This window comes from Dasypus novemcinctus, chromosome 15 (genome assembly GCF_030445035.2).
Source record: "Dasypus novemcinctus isolate mDasNov1 chromosome 15, mDasNov1.1.hap2, whole genome shotgun sequence".
Taxonomy (NCBI): Eukaryota; Metazoa; Chordata; class Mammalia; order Cingulata; family Dasypodidae; genus Dasypus; species Dasypus novemcinctus.
The window spans coordinates 73,752,731-73,767,008 of NC_080687.1; positions in this window are offsets into that span (position 1 = coordinate 73,752,731).

Consider the following 14,278-nt stretch of genomic DNA (forward strand, 5'->3'; position numbering starts at 1 on the left):
ACTTGTTGCTCTGAGAGGGTTGACCCTGTATGCCAAAGGTTAGGGGGAATGTTGTCTTCACATCACTGTGCTATGGGGTTAAGACTTTAACCCAAATATTGGGTAAGGTGAAGCAACTACCTCAACACTCATGGAGGGAGAGGTCTGGAGCTTGTTCAACATCCAAATGTCTGATGAGGGTGGAACCAAGAAAATGGCCATTGGGCAAGCATGTGGAAAGGGTGGGTCTCCATATGGCCCCAAGGAGAAGAAATCATCTTCTTAGGAATGACTCTCAGACTTTGAAATCAAATGGAGGATCCCGGCAAGTTTATGGAACTACAGAGGACCCATGACTCAGGTTTCCCTCCCAAATTTCTCCTTATTGTAATGAAAATGTTAATCCTATGTCTGTTCATTTGTGTATTGGAAAGAGATAAATTATTCTGTAAGTTTCAGAGGTCTATAGCAGAGAGGTCTTTGCCCCAAGACAAACTGTATTTCTTTAAATTTATTATGTTATAATTTAGTACTTGCATTGTAACTGATTTAAGACTTTTTTGAATATTGTAATAACTTCTTGGAATTCAGGGGGTGGAGTGTAACAGTTTAATATAATTGATGAATTCCACATAGAAATATTGGATAATGCTTGTAATCTGATCTGTACCTCAGCATGATTGAGTTATGATTAGGACATTGAGTTCCCACCCTTTGGTGGGTGGGGACTCACAGATAAAAGGCATGGTGAAGAACAGAGTTGGGGGCTTTTAATGTTCAAGTTTTGATTTTGGAGTTTGATGGTGAAGACCTAAACTGGAGTCCTGGGAAGTCAGCACACTGAGGAAAGAGAAGCTAGCCCCAGGAAGGAAGGGACCTTGAAGCCAGAGTAAAGCAAGCCCCAGGAACATGGGAACCCAGGAAGCCTGAACCCTTTTAGACATCAGCAGCCATTTTGCTCCAAACAGACTTTGGTGAGGGAAGTAACTTATGCTTTATGGCTGTTATCTGTAAACCCTACCCCAAATAAATACCCTTTATAAAAACCAGCCAATTCCTGGTATTTTGCACCAGCACCCCTTTGGATGTCTAATACACCATCATCTTAAGCATGACTCTCAGCTTTTGAAATCTAATGGAGTATGCCCTACAGATTATCTGAACTATTGGGGACCAGTGACTCATGTTTCCTTTCAAAATTCTCCTTATGGTAATGCAAATGTTTATCCTTTGTTTATCCATTTATATATTGGAAGCAGATAAATTGTTTTGTAAACTTCACAGTTCTAAAGCCAGAGGGGACTTTGTCCCAAGATGAATAAACTGTATTCTCTATAAAGTGATTGAGGTGTGATTTTGTACTTAGCGTTGTAACTGAGTTAGTTTTTTTAATACTGTAATTTTTTTTAGAATTCAAAGGGTGGAGTGTGGCAGTTTGATATTATTTATGAATTCCACAAAGAGAGATTATGTTCATAAACTGGTCTGTTCCTCTGTGTGTGGTCCCCTTTTATTGTATTAGGTTCAGCTGATAAGTCTTTGACAAAATTATGTTAAGATTAGGGCTTTGATTTGATCATATCAGTAAGGTGTAGTTAAGGTTAAGTCTCTATTCCTTTGGTGAGCTGATATAAATGGGCATTCAAGAAAACACAGAAGAAGATACACACAAAAAGAGAAAGAGCTCCATAGTTGCCAGAAGAGAACTTCGTCATGATACAGAAGAAGAGAGAATTTGGTCCTGTGGCCCCAGGAAGAGAGATGAGCCCTATGCCAGGCTACCACTGAGATCAGAAGAAGCTGGGCCCATGAAGCCTTAAGAAGAAGGAAGGAGAGACCAGGCAGAGACTGCCTGCCATCTTGCTTCAACATATGGCAACCAACTTGGGTGAAAAAGTATCTCTTATAGTACCTTGAATTGGGCTTTTTAGAATCTTCTATCTGTAAACTTTTATCTCAAATAACTACCCTTTATGAAAGACTATAGATTTCTGATACTTTGCAACATCCCCCCTTTGGCTGACTAATACATTACCCATGAAATTAATTACCATTTCCAAACACACTTTCTAAAAAGCTATTCAACAGGAAAACTTATTTCTATCTGAAAGTAGCTTGCTTGTTTATATATTATTCCTGTTTATTGTTTACTCCTTCTATTATTACATAGAATTCCTGAAGGAGGGATTATTATCTGTTTTGTTTACCATGACATTCCAAATCCTAATGCAGAGTAGAAATTATGTTAATATGTTATAATGCATAACTATCAGGAAATGGAATCTGGAAATAGTCTCCAATCAGGTGCCTGGGAACATCTGTTTTTCTCTCTTTCCTTCTTTCTTTCATAGGATTTATTTTATTAAGATTTTATATTGACTAAAAAAATTTCTATTTACATGAAGTTCAAGATAATGGTAACTTCTGGGGATGGATGTGGACTGTTCCCTGGTACAAGGGAGTCTCCTCTAGGTGCTGGCCCTGAATGCACCTGGACACTTTCATGTTGGAATTTTAATGTATTTTTCTTTATTAGAGAACTTGAAGGTTTATAAAATAATCACACAGAAAATACAGAATTACCGTATACCACCTTACCACCAACACCTTGCATTGGTGTAGAATATTTGTTACAATTTATGATAGCACATTTTAATAATTGTATTATTATTAAAGTCCATGGTTTACTTAGAGGTCACTGTTTGCATAGTGTAGTTCCATGGACTACTTAAAAACTTTTTATTGTTACCATATATACAATCTAACATCATAGGACTTTTGATTCATTTCACTCTTTCTTTAAATGAGCTTCCCTTTTTCTTTATGCATATAGCCCTTAAGTGGGTTCTGAAAAATTTCTGAGTTTATATAATCCGAAATCAAGCCACTTTCAAATATGTTTGGCTATTTCTCAGACTATATCCCAAATTCCTAGAGAAGAGAATGTGATTAGATTTATTTTGGGTTAGCTATTCACCCATTGCCAAATTACTGACCTAGCAAGCCAAATCATAAGTCAGTGTGGTGAGTTTGAGGATTTGGGGGCTCATCTAGGAAAAAATATGATCATGAGATGGCACAATCACAAAACGAGTTTAATGTGGGTGGCATGTATGCAAGTTTCTTACATGAGTGAGGAAGTCTATCCCTGCAGGGTACCTTCCAGATAGGTGACCCAAGGCCATACCCAAAAGGTACAGAAGGGCAAGGAAAATCTTCAGGGGGGAGAGGAATCCAAAAAAGGGTTTGCCTGTCTAGGTGATTTCACTCAGTAGCACAATGGGAGACTTTGGAACAGCGAGCTCCTAAGAGCAGTAACGGTTTGGGATCTTTAATAGCTGCAGGATTTGCCTTATCTTTGGCAAACAGATATCAGGTGCGATTTCACAGGCATAGAAAGCAGGCAGGCTATAAGGTTTAAAATATGCTTCTCTATAAGAATTTGTGTTTGGCAAGCCAATATTTTGGGCTAATTATACTAGCCTGTTGTGAAGAAGTTAAAAAAAAAAAAGTAGGGGCCAAAATATAAAGACTATCTTTTACTCATTTATGTACTAGTCACTGATACAACTCTAAGCAATATGTGGATAATGTATTTGTTGATAAAGTTTGAGGGATGTTATAATAGAACTTAATATGGTTGTCTTCATATCTCTGTCCCTGTAGATGCTTGCTCTTGAAACTCAGCTGTGAGAAAGACCAAGTAATACATGGAAAGACCCTTATGGACAGAAATAGCCAGTCATCAGTAGCTTGACAACCGAATGAGTGAACCATCTTGGAAATGAATCTTCTCGTCCAATTGAGCTGATCGAGTTGACACCGTGGAGAAAAGCGTTCTGACTAGGTAAGTTCTGCCCAAAGTACAGATTTGTGAGCAAAATGAATAATTGTTTTTGGAAGTTCCTGACTGTTGGGTTGGTTTGTTTTTCAGTAATAGATAACCGTAAAATAAACCATGTTCTATAAGTATATAATGGAATGTGCTCCACATTTAAATTTCATTTAAACTCTGATTTCACCATATTCAATTAAATATCTAATCAGTTCAATTCTTCCCTGCTGCAATTATTCATTTGAATTTAGTTATGAGGTGTGAGAAAATGAGATGCTTTTTTACATGGGTCTCAAAAATGCAAGCAAGAATGATTTGTTCTATAATGTTTTGCAACACACTCATTGGTAACAAAAAGAACTCAGCTTTATCTTTTATCTAGTGATCATTTCTAATGATGATTGGTATAGCCTGGTGTTTTTAATTTTTAGCACATATCTAAAAACAAAACAATTATTCTTTGAGAATTTATTATGCATTTGTTGCTTACTTATTATAAAAGTGAATATCAGCAGTATCTCAATCATAAGATGGAAAGTAAAAAGAAATCCAGCTTTGTTTAATAAATTAAACAAAGAAAAATTGTGAAATAATATTATACTTTATTGAGTGGGGGTGGCAGGAGTTTGGCCCATTGAATTGTTGTGAAACAGGTGAACAATAAGAAGGAAACTCTCTTAACCATCTCTATGAACAGAACACAATGGATGAAACTTGTCTTTTATATCTCACAATAATTAATAACAATGTTATGTATCCATTGGTTACTACACATTGCATGGTACTGCATACAAAATTCATCTTCTGTTTTATAGTAAACATTTTCACATTAACCTGCCTAAACAAGTTGGATATCTTTAAAATATATATGATATTTAGATTACAGAAATGTTACATAAATATATAGGGGATTCCCATATGCCTTACTCCTTAAACCTTTCACATTCTTCCACATTAACAACATTCTTTAGTGTGGTACATTTGTTACAATTGATGAAAATAGTTTGGAGCATTGCCATTAAGCATAGATTATAGTTTACATTGTAGTTTACACTCTCTTCTGCACACTTTTGTAGGTTATGGCAAGGTATGTAAAGGCCTGTATTTAATGTTGTAATGACACTCAGGACAATTCCCAAGTCCTGAAAATGCCCCTATATTCCACCTGTTCTTCCCTCTCCCTGCCCTCAGAACCCTCAGTGACCATTGCCTCCACATAAATGATAACATTTTTTCCATTGCTACAATCACAATAAGTCTATAGTAGAATACTAGTCAGTCTACTTTAGTTCATAGTTCATTTCCCAATCCCTTGGATTCTCAGATAGTGATGCTCATTTCACCTCAAATTGAGAGGGGGTTTCAATCTCTTGGGGCAGATTGATGGGACTTTCTTGCTTGTTGTTGTAGACTGTCTCAGTTCCTTGTGATGGTTGTTGTCCATCATCATCTTGTTAGTTGCCCTGGGTGAATCCTATAAAACGGAGAGTAGGTGTTGTACTCTGTTGAGTTTAGGGGACCAGTTGGTATGTGGACAGCTCAAAGATTTTAGTCTCTTGAATGTACACCTATTAGCCCTAATACTAACTGTAGGTTCAAATGGAAGGGTCAGAAGAGCCATGTTTAGGGAAATCAGAACTGAATCCAACTCTGTCAAATGGGGGAGCATAAATTACAAAGTATGACACACTGGCAAGTCATCAAATTCCTGAACTATCTGCCCTGACTATAGTGTCTGGATGTTTTCAGAGCCCTCAGGAGCCCCACTGCTGGAGGTAGTATTTATATTGGCTATCAAAGAGATCCTACTGAAACATGCATAAGCATAATCTCTGGAATGACCTTACAACTCACTTTGAAGTCTCTTAGCCATGTAAACTCACTTGTCTTTACTGTTCCCCTTTTGGTCCAGGTCTTTTTCCAGTTGCATTGTTAGTAGATAGTTGGTAGTAGTCCCTCAGTGCCAGGGGGGCTTGTTCTTGGGAGTCATGGGACTCCCATGGGAGGGAAGATAATGTATTTATATGCTGAGTTTGGCTTAGAGAGAGGCCACATTTAAGCAACAAGGAGGCTTTCAGAAAGTAACTTTTAGGCACTGGTATAATATAATAATGGTATAATATAACTTTTAGGCACTGGCCAAGTTTCAATTTCAATAATAAAGGTTCATAAGAACAGCCATCAATATTAAGGGCCCTTTAATGGTCCATCCTCCTTCACTAATCATTACCCCTGTCCTCAGGGGAATCTTGCTTTTCCATTAGAGAATGTGGCAGAGATTCCCAGGATGGGAATTTGATATTCTTTTGGTTATTGCATGAATCTCCACCCACTGTGAAGATGCCCCATGAACATATGAACACATTTATATGCCTAATATGTATGGTGACCTTCCTCCCATGTATCCCCAAATCTCTGACACCCCATGTACATGATCCCCCCCGTCTTAGTTGTAACCTTTCTGTGCTCCAAAATATCTTCAAAAATGAAGCCAACAAAATGGCTGAATAAAATTAATAAAGAAATGAAATAATGATAGTTTTAAAAATACAAAATGCAGTACAAAAAATTAAAAAATTAAAATAAAGATTTGGAATAATAAAAAATTATGAAAAATATTTATAAAATTTTTTGACATTGTCTTTCATAACTGTAAAACCTATTGTCATGTACATATAGTGACATTTTCTTCCTTTTATTCCCCCAATGTCTTACTTTTTTCATTTGTCTTCAAAGAAGTTTTAGGTTACAGAAAAGTTATGTACAGAATATAAGGTTTCCCATATACCCAACATCTTCTACCTTTTCCTCTTTCCCCTATTAATAACATTTTATATGTGGATGGTACATTTGTTACAATTGATGTACAAATATTGGAATATAGCTACTAACCATGGTAAAATGTTTGCATTATGATGCACATTTTGGACTATACACTATTATAAACTTTGATGAAATATAACATGGTCTGTATCCATCATAGCAAGGTCATGTAAAACACTTCCATTGCCCCCAAGATGCCCCATGTTCCATCTATTCTATTCCTCTCTCCCCTTTCCTCAGGAACCATGGCAACCACCAGGCTTCACCCCTTGAGGAACAAGATTAATAGTTACTTGTAACAACGCTGAGGGCTTAACCTGCTGCTCTGTCCTCCCTTATTAGGGACTGTCTATGCTCTCAAGAGACTCCTGCCTCTCTATTTGAGAACATAGCAGGACTCCACAGGATGGGAATCCAGCACCTTCCCACTCATTATGTATGTCTCCACGCACTGACACAACCCATTATGACAAGATGAACACTCATACACTCCCTAGAAGCCTGCCCCAGGTGCACCCTGTCCCAATTGCCACCCTCATCCAACACCCTAAACCAGTAACCCTCCCCTGTCATGTTGCCAAAAGAACATTCACAAGGTTGTAGTTTTCACCACATACCCGCCAATCTCCAGTATTCATCTCTTCCTTCCCCAACCCCAGTTCCATGGACAGTCCAAAAGTTGGGCATCTTTTGATGAATGAATAATAGCTGGAAAAATAAAATTAATTTTTTCCAAGCATAAATTAAAGTCCTACAATATTAATTTCTGGAATAAAGTTCCAGAAGTATTTCCCCAAAATGTGGTTCATGATGTTAATGAATGTACCTCAGAAAAAAAAAGAAGAGTAATTATCAAATTGGTTTGGGCACTGCTTCAAACCATACATGGACATTACAAGTCACATTTTTACATTATAGATTATTGATAGCTTTCCTATGTTCTGTTCATAGAAATCTAGTAACTCATTGTTTCCCAAATATATTTAATCAGACAGCTGTTTTCCAACAAACACACCTAAAAGTCATTTGTGGAACATAATTCTGTGAAAAATCATTTTGAGAAACTCTCCATTTTTTATTTTTAGAATAGAAGTAGCAACATTGCTACTGCATTATACTTTGTTCATTTGTAAGTGAATACTTTAAGCACAAAACTTACAAATTAGAGAAATGCAGGAGTGGAATAGAATTATAAAATAACTGAAATGAATAAGTTATAGGAAAAAAATCTTTAATTACTAGTTTGGTATGGAAAGATTTTTATCAATTATCCAAGGCTATGTAATTGAGTGAATATAAAAATCTGGATAAAATAATTAGTGTTAATGGCTACAAGTGCTTCCAAATTAATAAAAAATAACCGCTTCTGGAAAATTGTGGCCATCTTTTAGCAAAAGTTTTCAATAAGAGTTTATGTTCTTAAATATAAGGAATATCTTCAGACATGTTAGTTAAAATGCCTGCTAGTTTGTCAGAAGTTAATATATACGGTTCTAGATGCTAAATAAAAATAAATATTGGGAAACGGACTTTGGCCCAGTGGTTAGGGCGTCCGTCTACCATATGGGAGGTCCGCGGTTCAAACCCCGGGCCTCCTTGACCCGTGTGGAGCTGGCCATGCGCAGCGCTGATGCGCGCAAGGAGTGCCGTGCCACGCAAGGGTGTCCCCCGCGTAGGGAAGCCCCACGCGCAAGGAGTGCGCCCGTGAGGAAAGCCGCCCAGCGTGAAAAGAAAGAGCAGCCTGCCGAGGAATGGCGCCGCCCACACTTCCCGTGCCGCTGATGACAACAGAAGTGGACAAAGAAACAAGACGCAGCAAATAGACACCAAGAACAGACAACCAGGGGAGGGGGGGAAATTAAATAAATAAATAAATCTTTAAAAATAAAAAATAAAAAAAATATAAAAAAATAAAAATAAATATTAAGAATTCTGTTTTTAAGAATTAAACCAGATCTGTGGTAGATAATCTTCCTTAAAATATTTAGTTAATTGTTTTTATAATTTTCATCTTAGGCAAATACGATACAATTGATGTAACCCAATTAAGTCACTTGATTTTTGTGTAAAAAATTGAGAATTTATGTAGTCCTTTTAATCGTCAGATCATTAACTGTGATTTATAAGCATTCGCCACTATGAAATATCTCTCAAGACCTACTCCCTGTGGGTTTATACAATGTGCATGCCCCTAATTCCAGGCTATATTTATCATTCCCTAAATATATTAGAATTGGTGTAATCCGTTAGTGACCAAGTGCATCCCTGGGGAGCGTCAGTTTTCTGAATAAATTAGTTCTGTTAAGTGTTAATTGTTGGGTTTCTTTATCATCCCAGGAGAATATAGTAGTATTTCCTGAATGTTTTCTTCAGTGAAATCTGACCTGTGGGTAGTGTTCTGCTGATTTGCTATTTATAGCTCTTAAACAACAGACATCCATTAAGTGCTCTATATCCTGGAAACCTTCATTCTTGTTTTCCATCAAGAAGTAGGAATCATGTCATTTATGACATGCAAGACTTTAAAAGTGATGCTAAATATAAAGAATGTGTCTAGCAAAATTAACTCCTAATGTCTGCACTTTTTATCAATAAATACTACTTCACCACATATATTTTAATTAAAATGCCATACCTAAATCCAAAATCACAGTAATATTCTCAAATATTAGAGGGAGGAGGGCAATGAATGCTATTAAATCAGAGGTTAAGTCAAACACTTTCTTTAGGAGAAAAATAAAAAAACAAAGGCACTTTATCTTTGGAAGTTCTGTTTTTACATATATTCTATCTTTGTAGACATATTATGATAACCATAACAATTATATGGTTTGTGTCCTTGAATAAACTATGGTAAAGCAAAATGCCCTCACTATATTGCAGCAGATAGATTGAGACAGAGGACTATTGTAAACAGGAAAGTACATTTGAATTTAGCCGTCCTTTCTGAGCATTTCCCATGCAAGTAGCAAAATCATAAAGCCTTTTATTTGTGGGTAGTGCAGAATGAGAACCTGACTTGCCTCTTGTAGGGAATGCTCAGTGTTTCTTAGAATCATTGCCTATGTCTCAATTATATTCTATGGAGGGAAATGAATTTGGCTATTATTTTAACTGACATAAAAGCAAAAAATTGAAGAGTTCCAGCTTTCACTAGCTCCTACAGACAGTGAAATAGGAAAATGAGAGGCTAGAATTTACAGTCTCTTACTTGTAACAGCGTGTGACTGCTGCAAGGACAGAGCAATAATCAACTTCTCAGGAGTATGAGGCTGTGAATACCTACAACTAATCCCTTCCCTTGAGGGGGAGGACATTTTAGGAAACTGAGAAGGTTTATTTTCATTTTTAAACCTATGCTTTGTAAATTCAAAGTTGTGTTGCCAATACCATGTAAGAAAGTGCTCAGAGTGATTAATGGTTAATTTACATCTATTAATGTCATGTAAGAAACATAAAACTGGAAAATTTTGCATTAAAGTGGAAGGTCAGGGTTGATAAAACAGTGAAAACATTCAGGAAAAACACTAAATGTTGATCACAAGATATGGGGGCTACCTCCAGGATTGGGTCACATTCCATAAAATAATAAAACATACTCGTAACAACCTTGGTGTTTAGTATAGCTTTCACTACTTCAGAGATAATAGTAGAATGACTTTATTTTATAAAGAGTGTATGAAGAAATGTGATGGAATTTCAACTGGTCATTGAAAATCTATTACTGCTTTAGTAGTCATTCATTATTACTATTTTCATCTACAAAAAGAGTATAGGCTCTGTTAGAATTTACCCTCTGTAGTATAGATTATTTTTTAGTTACATTTTGATAAAAATAATAAATTCTCTAGATTTAATAAGGGAAAATGTTTGATTTATTACTGATATCCTCAGTTTGAATAATATACTTACCTTTTAAAAAAAGAATGAAACATGGAGTTCTTTAATTAGAATTTATTAATATATTTTGATAAATGTTGATATAATTACATATAATTATTTTTTAAATATTCTATCAACATTTTCATTTTAAAAAGAGGAAATTAGAACACAGGCTTTTTAGATGCAGAATTTTAAGTGAGGACTATTAAAAATATGCCTGTGGATCTACAGGAAGAAGATGGTGGAGTAAGGAGCTCCTAATGTCATCTCCTGCTACAGGGAAGTAAGCAAATACCCAGAGCTCTCTGGAGCTAGCTGAACCACCTGTTTGGGGACTCCAGGAGACCAGAAGAGTAACCTGCCACATCCTTGAAGGAGTGGAAGGAGGAGACTGCCCATCTGCAGAGAAGACACGTAAGTAGAGTGCTCCACACCCTGGAGGCCAGTGCCCATCATCCACTGGAGGCACAAGTCACCTCAGGAACTATTCCACAGCTGGTAACGGAAGCTCCACTTCCCAAAAATGGGGTGGGAGGAAGAGACCATTGGGCATCAACTTCAGCTATTGATGAGTAAATTCAGCGGGCTAAAGTATAATCCTAAGAACAGCTAAAGTTTGAGATGGTCCAAGTCTGAAAGAGGCCAGGAGCTGCCATTTTAACTCTGCACCTGGCACCTGGCACGAGGGGAAGTGGGCAGACTGAAGATCCCAGTGCTGGTGGGGACCAGCTTCTTTCCATACAGGTCAGATTGCAGCTCTAGCCTAGGCCCCAGACCTACCTCTAGCAGAGAGGAATTTTCAGGGACCTGTTCCAGCCTCTCCAGGAAATTACCAGCCAAGCCACAGAGGCCAGTGATCATCCTACTTTGGCAGCACAAACTGCCCCAGGGGCTATTCTGTGGCTGGAATTGAAAGCTCCATTTCCTGAAAACAGGAGAGGAGGAGATGGTTGGCTACTGATTTCAGCTACTGATTGGTGGATTTAACAGGCTAGAGTATAACCTTAAGAACAGCTAAAATTTGAACTTGTCCAGGTAGGATTTAGGTCTATGGCCGCCATTTTGAATCCACCCCAAGCCTGAGGGGAAGCCGGGCTGACTGAATCACAGTGATGATGTAGGAATCAATTTCTTTCACCCAGATCAGCCTGCAATCCCAGCCTAGGCATCAGCCCTACTTTTGACAGGATGGAGGCTGGCAGACCCTGCACCAGCCTCTTCAGGTAACTGCAGGTACATTTGGCTGCCACAGACTGAATAATTGGAAGTATATTGGGGCAACCATGATCATCTTGGACCTGTACTGCATAGATTGCTGCCCACACCTGCAGCTACATTCCTGCCCCAGGCAGGGGAGAAAGGTACATGAAGAATCATTTGTCTCTCTGGGCAACTAGAGTCTAGGTTTGCATGACTTAGATAATTCCACACAGCTGTGACTCTATACTTGCCCCCAGCAAAGGAGAAAGTTGGGAGAAGCTTCAATGGTGCCTGGGGCAATGAGGGCAGCTTGAGCATCCACAGCTTACAGCACCAACTACATCCTTGGTTCCTACTGCACAATCAGCAATGGATAAATAGCAGGAAGCCCTAAACTAAAGAGAAAATCTGCAAACAGAATGAATACTCTAGTAAGCTAGATACCAAGACACCAACAAAAAAATACAATCCACACCAAGTAACAGGAAGGTATGACCCAGTTAAAGGAATGAAATAAGCCTCCAGATGACATAAAGGAGTTGAGACAACTAATCATAGATGTTCAAACAAATCTTAATAAATCCAATGAATGGCTAAAGAGATTAGGATATTAAGAAGACATTTGAGGTTGCGGAATTCGCCCAGTGGTTAGGGCACCCATCTACTACATGGGAGGTCCACAGTTCAAACCCCGGGCCTCCCTGACCCATGTGGAGCTAGCCCATGTGCAGTGCTGATACGCGCAAAGAGTGCCCTGCCACGCAGGGGTGTCCCCCGTGTAGGGGAGCCTCATGCACAAGGACCACGCCCTGTAAGGAGAGCCGCTAGCATGAAAGAAAGTGCAGCCTGCCCAGGAATGGTGCCGCACACACAGAGAGCTGACACAACAAGATGATGTAACAAAAAGAAACACAGATTCCCATGCTGCTGACAACAACAGAAGCAGACAAAGAAGACACAGCATATAGACACAGAGAACAGAAAACCGGGGTGGGGGGCAAGGGGAGAGAAATAAATAAATAAATAAATCTTTAAAAAAAAGAAGACATTTGATGAGTACAGAGAAGAATTTGAAAGCATACATAGAAAAATAGTAGATCTTATGAGAATGAAAGGTGCAAGAATGAAATTCTAAAAACATTGGAATCATACAATAGCAGATTTGAGGAGGCAGAAGAAAGGACTGGTGAGCTTGAAGAAATGGCCTCTGAAAGTGAACATAAAAAAGAACAGATGAAGAAAAGAATGAAAGAAATTGAACAAGGTCTCAGGGAACTAAATGACAACAAAAGACATGCAAACATATGTGTCAAGGGTATCCCAGAAGGAAAAGAAAAGGGAAAAGGGGGAGAAGGAATATTTGAAGAAATAATGGTAGAAAACCCCCAACCATATTGAAGGACACGGATTTCAAAGTCCAAGAAGCACAACATACTCCCATCTGAAAAAATCAGAATAGGCCAACTCTGAGACACACTCATCAGAATGTCAAATGCCAAAGACAAAGAGGGAATTCTGAGAAAAGTGAAAAAAAATCAGTGCATAACATATAAGGGATACCCAATAAGATTAAGTGCTGATTCTCACAAGAAACCATGGAGGCAAGAAGACAGTGGTCTGATATATTTAAGATTCTACAAGAGAAAAACTTCTAGCCAAGAATCTTGTATCCAGCAAGATTGTCTTTCAAAAATGGGGCAAGTTTAGAATATTCACAGATAAACAGAAACTGAGAGAATTTCTAAGCAAGAGACCTGATTTTCAGGAAATTCTAAAGGGTGTGCTAGAGCCTGATAATAAAGGAAAGGAGATGGAGACCTAGAAGAGACTCTAGAAGTGAAGATTATATCAATGAAAGTAATTAAAAGTGTCAAAAGAGTGTTGAAAATAAAATATGGCAGATAAAACGCAAAAAGTCAGGGATAAAGCACTTATATTCAGGAAACTGCACTTGTATTCAGGAAACTGCAACTCATTGTTAAAAGAAATTTTAAAAGGCCTAAATAACTAGAAGAACATTCCCTGCTTATGGATTGGAAGACTAAATATCATCAAGATGTCAATTCTACTCAAATTGATACACAGATTCAATGCAATTCCAATAAAAGTCCACCAGCATTTAAAAAAAAATAATTAAAAGCATGATTTTCAAATATATTTGGAAGCGTAAGGGATCCTGAATAGCCACACACATTTTAAAAAGGAAACGCGAATTCTCCTCTCTAGACTTTAAATTATATTACCTAGCTATAGAAGTAAAAACAGCATGGTACTAGCATAAAGGCTAACACAGACCAATGGAACCAAATTGGTGATTCAGAAACAGCCCCTGACATGTGAAGTGATTTTTGACTAGTCTGTCAAACCCACACAGCTCAGGAAGAACAGTCCATTCAATAAATGGTTGTGAAATAATTGGATACCCATACCCAAAAGAAGTCAAGAGGACCCCTATCTCACATCTAACCCAAAAATTAACTGAAAATGGATCAAAAACCTAAAAATAAAAGCAATAACTATAAAGCTTCTATAAGAAATTGTAGGAAAATATCTGCAAGA